Genomic DNA, 11401 nt, shown 5'->3' with positions numbered 1-11401 from the left:
CTCTTCCCTCTCCCTCACACCCCTCTCTTACCCTGCTCTCTCACCCCATTCTCTCAGCTCCCTATCTAACCCCCTAATCATCTTGTACACCTTAATCAAGTCACCCCTAAACCTTCTTTTCTCTAGTGAACACAGCCCCAAGTGCCTCAGTCTTTCCTCATACGATTTTCCTTTCATACCAGGCAACATCCTGGTAAACCTCCTCTGCACCCGTTCCAATGCCTCCACATCCTTCCTATAGTATGGCGACCAAAACTGCACACAATATTCCAGATGCGGCCGCACCAGAGTCTTATGCAACTGCATCATGACCTCAGTACTCCGGAACTCAATTCCTCTACCAATAAAAGCCAGTACGCCATATGCCTTCCTCACCGCACTATTTACCTGGGTGGCAACTTTCAGAGATCTGTGTACATGGACACCAAGATCCCTCTGCTCATCCACACTACCAAGTATCCGACCATTAGCCCAGTACCCCATCTTTTTGTTATTCTTCCCAAAGTGAATCACCTCACACTTAGCTACATTGGACTCCATTTGCCACCTTTCTGCCCAGCTCTGCAGCTTCTCTATATCCTGCTGTAACCTGCCACGTGCTTCCTCACTGTCAACAACTCCTCCGACTTTTGTGTCATCCGCAAACTTGCTCACCCAACTTTCTAACCCCTCTTCCAGGTCATTTATAAAAATGACAAACAGCAATGGTTCCCAAAACAGATCCTTGCGGAACACCGCTAGTGACGGCACTCCAAGATGAACCTTTGCCATCAACTACTACCCTCTGTCTTCTTCCAGCCAGCCAATTCCTAATCCAAACCTCCAACTCACCCTCCATGCCATACCTCCGTATTTTTTGCAGTAGCCTACCATGGGGAACCTTATCAAACGCCTTACTAAAATCCATATACACCACATCTACCGCTTTACCCTCGTTTACCTCCTTAGTCACCGTCTCAAAGAATTCAATAAGGTTTGTGAGGCACGACCTGCCCTTCACAAAACCATGCTGTTATCCTTGATCTCATTATTCCGAAGCAGATGTTCATAAATCCTATCCCTTACAATTCTCTCTAAGACTTTGCCCACAACAGAAGTGAGACTCACCGGCCTGTAGTTACTAGGGTTATCCCTACTCCAATTCTTGAACAAGGGAACCACATTTGCTATCCTCCAGTCTTCTGGCACTATTCCTGTAGACAACGAGGACATAGAAATCAAGGCCAATGGCCCTGCAATCTCCTCCCTTGCTTCCCAGAGAATCCTAGGATAAATGCCATCAGGCCCAGGGGTCTTATCTATTTTCACCCTTTCCAGAATTTCGAACACCTCTTCCCTACATACCTCAAAGCCGTCTATTCTAATGAATTGTGACTCAGTATTCACATCGGCAACAATGTCCTGTTCCTGAGCTTATAACTCTCAATCCCTCCAATTGAATCTTCATGCCTTATCTTTACATAGGCCGCTCTATTCTCTTTAACAAGGGATTGCAATTCCTTATTAAATCACGGCTCCCTCACACGACCCTTTCCTCCCTGCCTGACAGGTACATACTTATCAAGGACACAAAATAGTTGCTCCTTGAACAAGCTCCACATATCAATTGCGTCCTTCCCTTGAAGCCTACTTTTCCGAGCCACACATCCGAAGTCGTGCCTCACCGCATCATAATTTCCCTGCCCCCAGATATAACTCTTGCCCTGCAGTGCACACTTATCCCTCTCCATCACTAGAGTAAAAGTCACCGAATTGTGGTCACTGTCCCCAAAGTGCTCACCTACCTCTCCTGCGCGCTTTTATAGGGAAAAAAAACTACCCAGATAAGCTTGCGCTACACCAGCTTTCTGGTCCACTCCGCGCTTTGTAAAAAAAAACTTTCAAATTTAAACCGTTAAACAAACGTCATCGAGCCTTCAAAAAGATTTTGTTTGTTTCAATCGCACTTACAAATCAGCCCTTTGCAATAGCAGCTGCAAATTTACCCCTTCTTATGTTGTAATGTAATCATACAATTTTCAATATACTCCACAACTTCCTTCTTTTATAATGTACACCTCTTTCCATGAACACAGTTATCCACGAATCTTGCTTACCAACAGTTCGAGCTTGTCTGGCCACCTATAATCTCCTATCTTCTGCGTCCATCTCTATTTCAGGAGTAGGGCTATATTTGCCCGTCCTTTGGGAAACTCCTTGACTCTAGTGACTCTGAAAAGATCACAAACAATGCCTTCACAATCTCCTCAGCTATCCCGTTAGCAATGTGCTCTGAGCTCTCTCTTCAGATCCTTCCTGACTAGCTTATAACTCTCAATCGCCCCAATTGAATCTTCACGCCTTATCTTTACATAGGCCGTTCTATTCTCTTTAACAAGGGATTCCAATTCCTTATTAAATCACGGCTCCCTCACACGACCCTTTCCTCCCTGCCTGACAGGTACATACTTATCAAGGACACAAAATAGTTGCGACTTGAACAAGCTCCACATATCAATTGCGTCCTTCCCTTGAAGCCTACTTTTCCAAGCCACACATCCTATGTCGTGCCTCACCGCATCATAATTTCCCTGCCCCCAGATATAACTCTTGCCCTGCAGTGCACACTTATCCCTCTCCATCACTAGAGTAAAAGTCACCGAATTGTGGTCACCGTCCCCAAAGTGCTCACCTACCTCTCCTGCGCGCTTTTATAGGGAAAAAAACTACCCAGATAAGCTTGCGCTACACCAGCTTTCTGGTCCACTCCGCGCTTTGTAAAAAAAAACTTTCAAATTTAAACCGTTAAACAAACGTCATCGAGCCTTCAAAAAGATTTTGTTTGTTTCCATCGTACTTACAAATCAGCCCTTTGCAATAGCAGCTGCAAATTTACCCCTTCTTATGTTGTAACTTAATCATACAATTTTCAATATACTCCACAAATTCCTTCTTTTATAATGTACACCTCTTTCCATGAACACAGTTATCCATGAATCTTGCTTACCAACAGTTCGAGCTTGTCTGGCTACCTATAATCTCCTATCTTCTGCGTCCATCTCTATTTCAGGAGTAGGTCTATATTTGCCCGTCCTTTGGGAAACTCCTTGACTCTAGTGACTCTGAAAAGATCACAAACAATGCCTTCACAATCTCCTCAGCTATCCCGTTAGCAATGGGGCTGGTGATGTGAGGAGGGGACGCATCTGGTTGGGAGACCTATCTACCGACAGTCCTTTCAGTTTCTCCAACATCTTCTCTTTAATGATGGCCATTACATTAACCTTTGCCCTCTGATTCCTTCAAGTTCTGAAAGGCTGCTGGTGTGTTTCAGCATGAAGACTGATCTGAAGTCACTGACCAATTTCTCTGCCGTTTTGTTATTTCCCATACAGTTCCAACCTCACTTTGCAGCAGTTCAAAAGTTGCTCTTGCATCCCTCTCTTCCCTGTCTTATATCGAAAAATCTCTTGTAATCTTCTTTTCTGTTATTAACCAGCTTGTCATAATATTACATTTTATCCTTTTAGTGCTTTTGTAACTTATCATCCGTTAGCATTTAAAGGCTTCTCTATCGCGTGGATTCCCAATAATCTTCCTCACATTGATTTGTTTTGTTTTGTTTTTATGCTGTCCTTGACATCCCTTATCTGCCACTGTTACCGTCTCCTCCTCTGAGAATGTTTTTCCTTCCATAGGATGAATGATCGCCAGAAACGCCTGTCATTGCTACTTCACTGTCTTTCCTGCTCAGCTCCACTTCCAACCAACTCTGGCCAGATCGTCATTACTGTGACGTTGATCAATTATATCCACGTCACATCCAAAGGTGAGCAAAGATATAAACTGAAAGAGTCAGTTTGAGACATCGGACATAGAGACCGAATGGAGGATTTATTAAAGACATATAAAGAGAGAGAGAGAGAGAGAATATTGATGAGGAGATGTAAAAATTAGGAATCAAGATTATTGAGAAAAGTTTACGCACTTCCCATTTGTATTCACAATTCCCAAGTGCAGTGGTCCATTGTAGAGAGTAAATCAACAGAGTAAAATGTTCACTTCTTGGGTCTGAAAGAAGAACTTTTATATCCAATAATATTGCCTTTTCAGAAGCTGGTAACAGGGATGATTGTACATACATAACAGCAGAGCCAATGAGCCTATGAAGAGAAAGCATCACATTGCGGCATAAGGCACTCGAGTACCTCAGCAGTTAGTGTTGCTGCGTCATAGCGCTAGGGACCCGGATTCGAATGCAGTCTGGGTGACTGCCTGTGCAGAGTTTGCACATTCTGCCCGTGGGTATATTCTGCATGCTCCCACGTTCAAAAGATTTGTAGGTTAGGTCAATTGTTTATGCTAAATTGCGCATAGGGATTTGTACATTATCTTCATTAGTAAGGTGCAAATATCGGGTCCGGTCATGGGTCTGGGTGCTTTACTTTTTTAAGGTGGCTGTGGAATTGTTGGGACGATGGGCCTGCTTCCACAATGTCGAGATTCTAATACCCACACTTTAACAACAATTGGAAATAAGCAACAACAGTCAGTGTCTACCTCTGAATAAGATGAGATATTGTTGGTATGTTAAAATAGTTGGAGTGAAAGGGTTAATTGAAACTGTTCAGTGACTGTGATTGATGTGAATCTCCATGGATCCGAACTGTGTCACTGATGGTTTTTCAGCTTCTATTAATAAGGAACTTATTTTAACGTGTTATCCTTGAGATTCTGCATCAGCCTATAATTAACACGATTGGGATCAGCAGCTCGAGTGAGAGAGGAAGACATCAGAACCTGAGGACAATATACAAGAATGGTCCAACAACCGACCAGAACCTGAGAACAATATACTGGAATATTCCAACGATGGATCAGAATCTAAGAACATTAGACTGGAACCTTAGTGCAAAAGGCAGGGTTTTATCCTTTGGTCTTAACTGGATTTCTCAGGATGGAATATCGTTGCCATGGCGGATAGAATGCGTGCTGGTGATTATTCAGGCGGGTTACTATCCAATCCTCGCAATTTTTGGTGTTCCCGGTGAGTCTATCTCTGTCCAGTTATTAATTCTGTAATCAAAATGAAAGCCATCGCTTTTTCTGTTATCTATATTTTATAAACATGTAAATTATTGTATCCATTTTTCAATCACAAATTCTTTTACTATTCTATGGACTTCATACTGTTCATTTGCAAACATCGGAAGAGGAACAGAAATATTCATAACCACGATTGCCACATTTTGTCCTGTGCCCTTTGTACTCTTGATCACGAAACCTGTGCATTACCATCTCCATATTATCTCCAGTCATCACTTCTGAGTCAGTGGTGTTTTAAAATAAATCATCATTTACATCTTTCTAACCACTCTTCTAGTTACCAATATTGTGATCGCAAACTTATCCCTGTCCCTACCTCGACTTATGCCAAGTGCAAGGTTGAGAGCCAGTTTGATTCCAAAATGAATTGCACACAGATCTGAGTCACCTGTTTCAGCACAGACGGTAACCTCAGACGAGTGAGAGGACTGTGGAGTAACTGGTCATGAAGTGACAGTTTCATTCAACTGTTTTCATTCTGTAACTTTCTGAGCAGAAGTGGGTTTCATGTACATTACCTCCCAAATGCAAAGTTTGGCAGCACGGTGGCTCAATGATGCCGCACAGTGAAAGGTACCCAGCCACTATTTCGGTGGAGTTTGCACGTGCTCCCTGTTTCTGTTTGGGTTTCTTCTCGGTGCGCCGGTTTCCTCCCAAAGTCCAAAGTTGTGCAATTTAGGTGAATTGGCTGTGATGAGTTGCACATAGTTTCCAGGGTGTGTATATTAAGTGCATTAGTCGGGGGTAAATATCGGGTAGGTGTAATGGGTCTGGGGTAGTAATTCTTCAGAGGTCAGAGTGGACTTGTTGTAACGAATCATGATTCTAAGTATTCACTCAGTGACAGAGATAAGCTCTGCTCCCTGATGAGGGGAATACATTAGCCGTGTCTGCACAGTGAAAGATACAGAAAATCTTCCAGAAATACAATGGACAGACTGACGAGTGAAAACAAGAAACTGGCTGATTGGAATTAACAAAGTGTAATTACTCAAAACAAAACTGAAGCTTGTTATGTTTCTGCACCAGATTAGTTCCATGACAGTGTAATTATGAGATGACAATAGACCCAGTGAAAGAGTTATAGAGTTATACAACACAGAAGCAGACATTTTCACCCAACTATTCCATGCAGACGATAACCACAAACACACATTGTCCCACTTGTCTTTGCTTCGCCCATATACCTGCAAACTTTTCCTATTCCTATAAGTATCCAAAAGTCTTTCAAACATGATTACTACAAAAAACAACTTAATTTTTGATACTTAAAAAGTTTTTAGATTTTGGGTTTTCACGTTCCTGCAGCGTTGGAATTACCGAGAGCAACTTTAAATATTTAATGCGGGATTTGGAGGTAAAACAAAAAAAAAAGCTAAGTACTGGACAACTTGATGTCAGGTCTGAGGACAATATTAGACTTTTTCACAAAGAATGTGATAAACAGACACACGGGGAATTATGATACGACTTAGCAGTGTCAGCTCCGATTCAGGAAAGAGAAATAATATTTGATAAACCTGAGGAGTTTGTGATCGTTAACGCATCCATAAATGAGAACCAGTGGGAGTGATGCATTCGAATTCACAGAACAAGCTTGACATAATTGCTGACAAGTAAATAAAGAAAGTTAGAGTCCATGGGTAAGCGGTAATATTCTAAATGGATTGCGAATCGATCAGTTCAGACAATCCACAGAGCAGTACCCTTTTCTGGAATAAAGGACATTACACAGGGCTGTCACATCTTATAGAATTTGGAACACAGAAATGTGGAAGGCATACAAACGATAGGTTTGTGAGTTACAAAGAGCGCATATCTCATTTTGCATTGATGAAATGGAGTGAGATTGGGGAATGTTCATATGCAAAAAGACCTGCATTTCCTTGATCATGAGCCACCAAAATAATAATGTGCCACTAAAGGTAGGTTGCCCTTAATTTTAATTCAACTACATTAGTAAAGCCATTTATCTGCACCTTCAGAACATTAATGAGAGAGTATTTGGGCACTGTGTAAAGATTGATCTCCATTGTTAGGAGTGGTCTTCTTCCCATAAGCACAGCACAAACGATTATCAGCAGTCTACTCTCTGAGATATTGATATCATGTGGAAAGAGTAAATAAACTGCATATTGAATCTGAAGTGCTGTGACAGAAAAAGAATGCTTGCGTTCAAAGTTATGAGTTAGAGGCGATAAACATGGTGGCTCAGTGGTTAACACTGCTATCTCACAGCTTTAGGGTCCCAAATTCAATTCTAGCCTTGGGCAACTATCTGTGTGGAGTTTGCACATTCTCCCTGTGTCTGCGTGGGTTTCTTCTGGGTACTCCAGTTTCCTCCCACAGTCCAAAGATGTGCAGGTTAGGTGAATTGGCCATGTAAATTGCCCATAGTGCTTGGTGCATTAGTCAGAAGGAAACGGGTCTGGGTGGGTTTCTCTTCAGAGGGTTGGTGTTGATTGGTTGGGTCAAAAGGCCTGCTTCCACACTGCAGTGAATCTAATCTGAAACTTATTATCAAATACATATGGATAGGGTGAGAAATTCCATAGGTTAAAAAGGAACAAAGCATTTAATTTAAGGTCACGTTTACCTCAGTGCACTGAGAAACTTATTTTCTGCGCTCTCCAGTCAGATCATAGTAGGCAAAAAAATTACAAATCATCATATAATAATAAACTTGGACAGAATAATGCATGCAGGTTATGCCGCACATGACATGCACGAGACACGATCCACATGAGGAAGATCAAAATTATTTGAAGTTCGAGAGTGCATTTGTCAGTCTAAAAGGGTATTCCTACCAGTGCATGTGCCTCTGCGGAAATCTATAGTGATTCAGAGAAAGACACAGAGTCTGAAAGGGCTCTACTCAAATTAATGTGCTGTCAGTGTGTGATCGTGCACTGAACGTCATGTGGTTCACATTTCCATCAGCAGGCACAATGCATTCCATTTAAACACTTAGTAGTTCCCAAAGGTTTCTGACCTCCATAGAGAACAGTAGGCTGCCTTCTTGGAGATGGAGAATGCTTCCTTAAACCTTCACAGAAAACATTTGCCTTCCCTCCTCACTGCTAGAGAACCATTTAATATACCACTTGTATTCCAGGAGCAATGGGGCACAAGAAATAAAACATGGAATAGTCCGTCTTTGCGTCCTCTCCTATATTTATTTTTTTCATGTTGGCGCATCAATTACCTCATTCTCTCCCTGTGTAAGTGATCCTGGAACCGAATGGCTTCTTCCTCGTCAAATTGGACAGAAATCAACAAATTAGTTTGACTCCCCGATTTCTGTTTAACAGCCCGATGCACGAACTCGTGTCATGTTGATGTGGCTATAAGAGGTTATTTTGTGCTAGTTTTTTTTCTCAGAGAATGATAGAATGACAGATGACAAGTCGACTAATTAAAACCAATGGAGTTCGGACGCCTTGGGTTTGTTTTAATGCAGCCTGAATTGGTGTGGTCAGCTCTCACAGATGGGGACTTTTAGACTTTCGTTCCTCAGTAATGTCGAAAGCGACTTGGGTCTCAACAAAGTTAGCAGCTGCAGTGAATGTCTCTTGGCTGCTACTTTCTCTGAATTTTACTCTTGATGGTGTTTTTCCTCCTTGATTTGAAATATATATGTGAGAATCTGTATTTGTATTTTTCCTTTTTGCCAATGGATGTGTTTATGGGATGTTATTGCGTTGGAACAAGTAATTAGAAAAATTACTGTAACTACTACTCGGTCTATTCGTCCACTCGAGTTAAGGTATTCTAAACTCGCCTTTCAATGTTTGAATTTTAACTACAGCGATTAAATAAATTGTTTTCGTTTTTTTGCCTAACTTTGAGTAGCGTGACCAGTCACATAGCATCTGGATCATAACATTTTGCTTACGTATTTTAAGTAAGAAAGTAGACAGGATCGAGACTTTTCCTTAAAAATATTTTAAGGGGGGTCTGGCCTGACTCTTAATACGATATTTGCGCTCTTCCTGTGTGATTGTCTGGATGGACTAATTGAGCCATCTCTCCTCTTATCCAATGGTTTCGTTGGGTTGAATGGTAGACTCTTATTCCTGTTAAGACAGCTTGAGCTGCTAAATGAGCTCTTCCTTCTAATGTGGACGTAAGTACTATCTAGGAATACGGTTACATTAATGTTGCCAACACTTTAGCAGCACAATATTGAATGTTATCCAGGCCATGCTGAATACAGACTGCTTCAGGATCTGACGTGAACACACTGTTTTGCACATTGTGTAATTCTCAGTAAACATGCCCACCTCTGATGTTATGATGGCAGAAATATATTGTTGAAGCAGTTGAAAATGTTTGCATTACGGAAGTGACCCTGATGTTCTCCAGCAGAAATGTCCCGCGATTGAGGTGATCAATGTCATTGAAACATAGAACATGACAGCGCAGTACAGGCCCTTCGGCCCTCGATAATGCGCCGCCCTGTCATACTAACCTGAAGCCCCTCCCACATACACTACTCCATGTACGTCCATATGCCTGTCCAATGACGACTTAAATGCACTTAAACTTGGCGAATCTACTACCGTTACAGGTGAAGCATTCCATGCCCTTCCTACTCTCTGAGTAAAGGATCGACCTCTGACATCTGTCTTATTTTTTAGATTAGATTAGATTACTTACAGTGTGGAAACAGGCCCTTCGGCCCAACAAGTCCACACCGACCCGTCGAAGCGCAACCCACCCATACCCCTACATGTACCCCTGACCTAACACTACGGGCAATTTAGCATGGCCAATTCACCTAACCTGCACATCTTTGGACTGTGGGAGGAAACCCACGCAGACACGGGGAGAACGTACAAACTCCACACAGTCAGTCGCCTGAGGCGGGTATTGAACCCAGGTCTCTGGTGCTGTGAGGCAGCAGTGCTAACCACTGTGCCACCGTGCCGCCTATCTCCCCTCACTTTAAAGTTGTGTCCCCTCGTGTTTGCTATTCCCATACTTGGAAAAAGGCTCTCCCTGTCCACCCTATCTAACCCTCTGATTATCGTGTATGTTTCTTTTATGTCACCTCTCAACCTTCTTCTCTCTGACGAGAACAGCCTCAAGGCACTCAGCCTTTCCTCGTAAGACATTCCTTCTATACCAGGCAACATCCTAGTTAATCTCCTCTGCACCGTTTTCAAAGCCTCCACATCCTTCTCATAATGCAGTGACCAGAACTGTACACAATACTCCAAGTGTGGCCATACCAGAGCTTTGTACAGCTGCAGCATAACCTCCTGGTTCTGGTACTTAATCTTCTATTAATAAAGGCCAAAACACTATATGCCTTCTTAACAACCCTGTCAATCTTGGTGGTGACTTTCAGAGATCTGTGTACATGGACACCGAGATCTCTCTGCTCATCTGCACTCCCAAGAATCCCACCAATAGCACAGTATTTTGCATTCTGATTACTCCGTCCAAAGTTTATCACCTCACACTTGTCCACATTAAACTCCCTTTGCCACCTCTCAGTCCAGCTCTGCATCTTATCTATGTCTCTCTGCAACCTACTATATCCTTAGCCATTATCCACAACTCCACTGACTTTAGTGTCAACCGCAAATTTACCCACCTTCTCTTCTGAGCCCTCATCCAGGTCATTTATAAAAATGTCGAACAACAGTGGACCCAACACCGACCCTTGCGGAACGCCGCTACCAACTGGTCACTAAGATGAACATGTTCCATCAACTACAACCCTCTGTTTTCTTTCAGCAAGCCAATTCCTGTTCCAAACTGCTATGTCGCCCGCAATCCCATTACTCCGCATGTTGTATAATAGCTTACTGTAGGGAACCTTATCGAACACGTTGCTGAAATCGATATACACCACATCAACCGGTTTATTCTCATCTGTTTGATCACTTTGTCAAAAAAGTCAATAAGATTCGTTCAGCACGACCTACCCTTCACAAAACCGTGCTGACTGTCCCTGATCTTCTAGTCTGGATGCATGTATCTCTGAATCTTCCTCGCCAACATTTTCATTTTCTGTAGTGAACATCGTCGAAAAATATTTATTTAGTGCTTCCCCTATCTCCTCTGACTCCACACACAACTTCCCACTATTATCCTTGATTGGCCCTAATTGAACTGTCGTCATCCTTTTATTCTTGACATACCTATGTAACGCTTTAGGGTTAACCCTGATCCTATCGCCAACAACATCTCATGTCTCCTCCTGGCCCTTCTGGGCTCTCTTTCTAGGTCATTCACGACTTCCTAGTATCCCTCAAGCGCCCTAATAAATTTGCACATTTTGTCCTAACAAAAGCCTTCTTCTCCT

This window comes from Chiloscyllium plagiosum, chromosome 8 (genome assembly GCF_004010195.1).
Source record: "Chiloscyllium plagiosum isolate BGI_BamShark_2017 chromosome 8, ASM401019v2, whole genome shotgun sequence".
NCBI lineage: Eukaryota > Metazoa > Chordata > Chondrichthyes > Orectolobiformes > Hemiscylliidae > Chiloscyllium > Chiloscyllium plagiosum.
Note: the sequence above shows the minus strand (reverse complement) of the source record.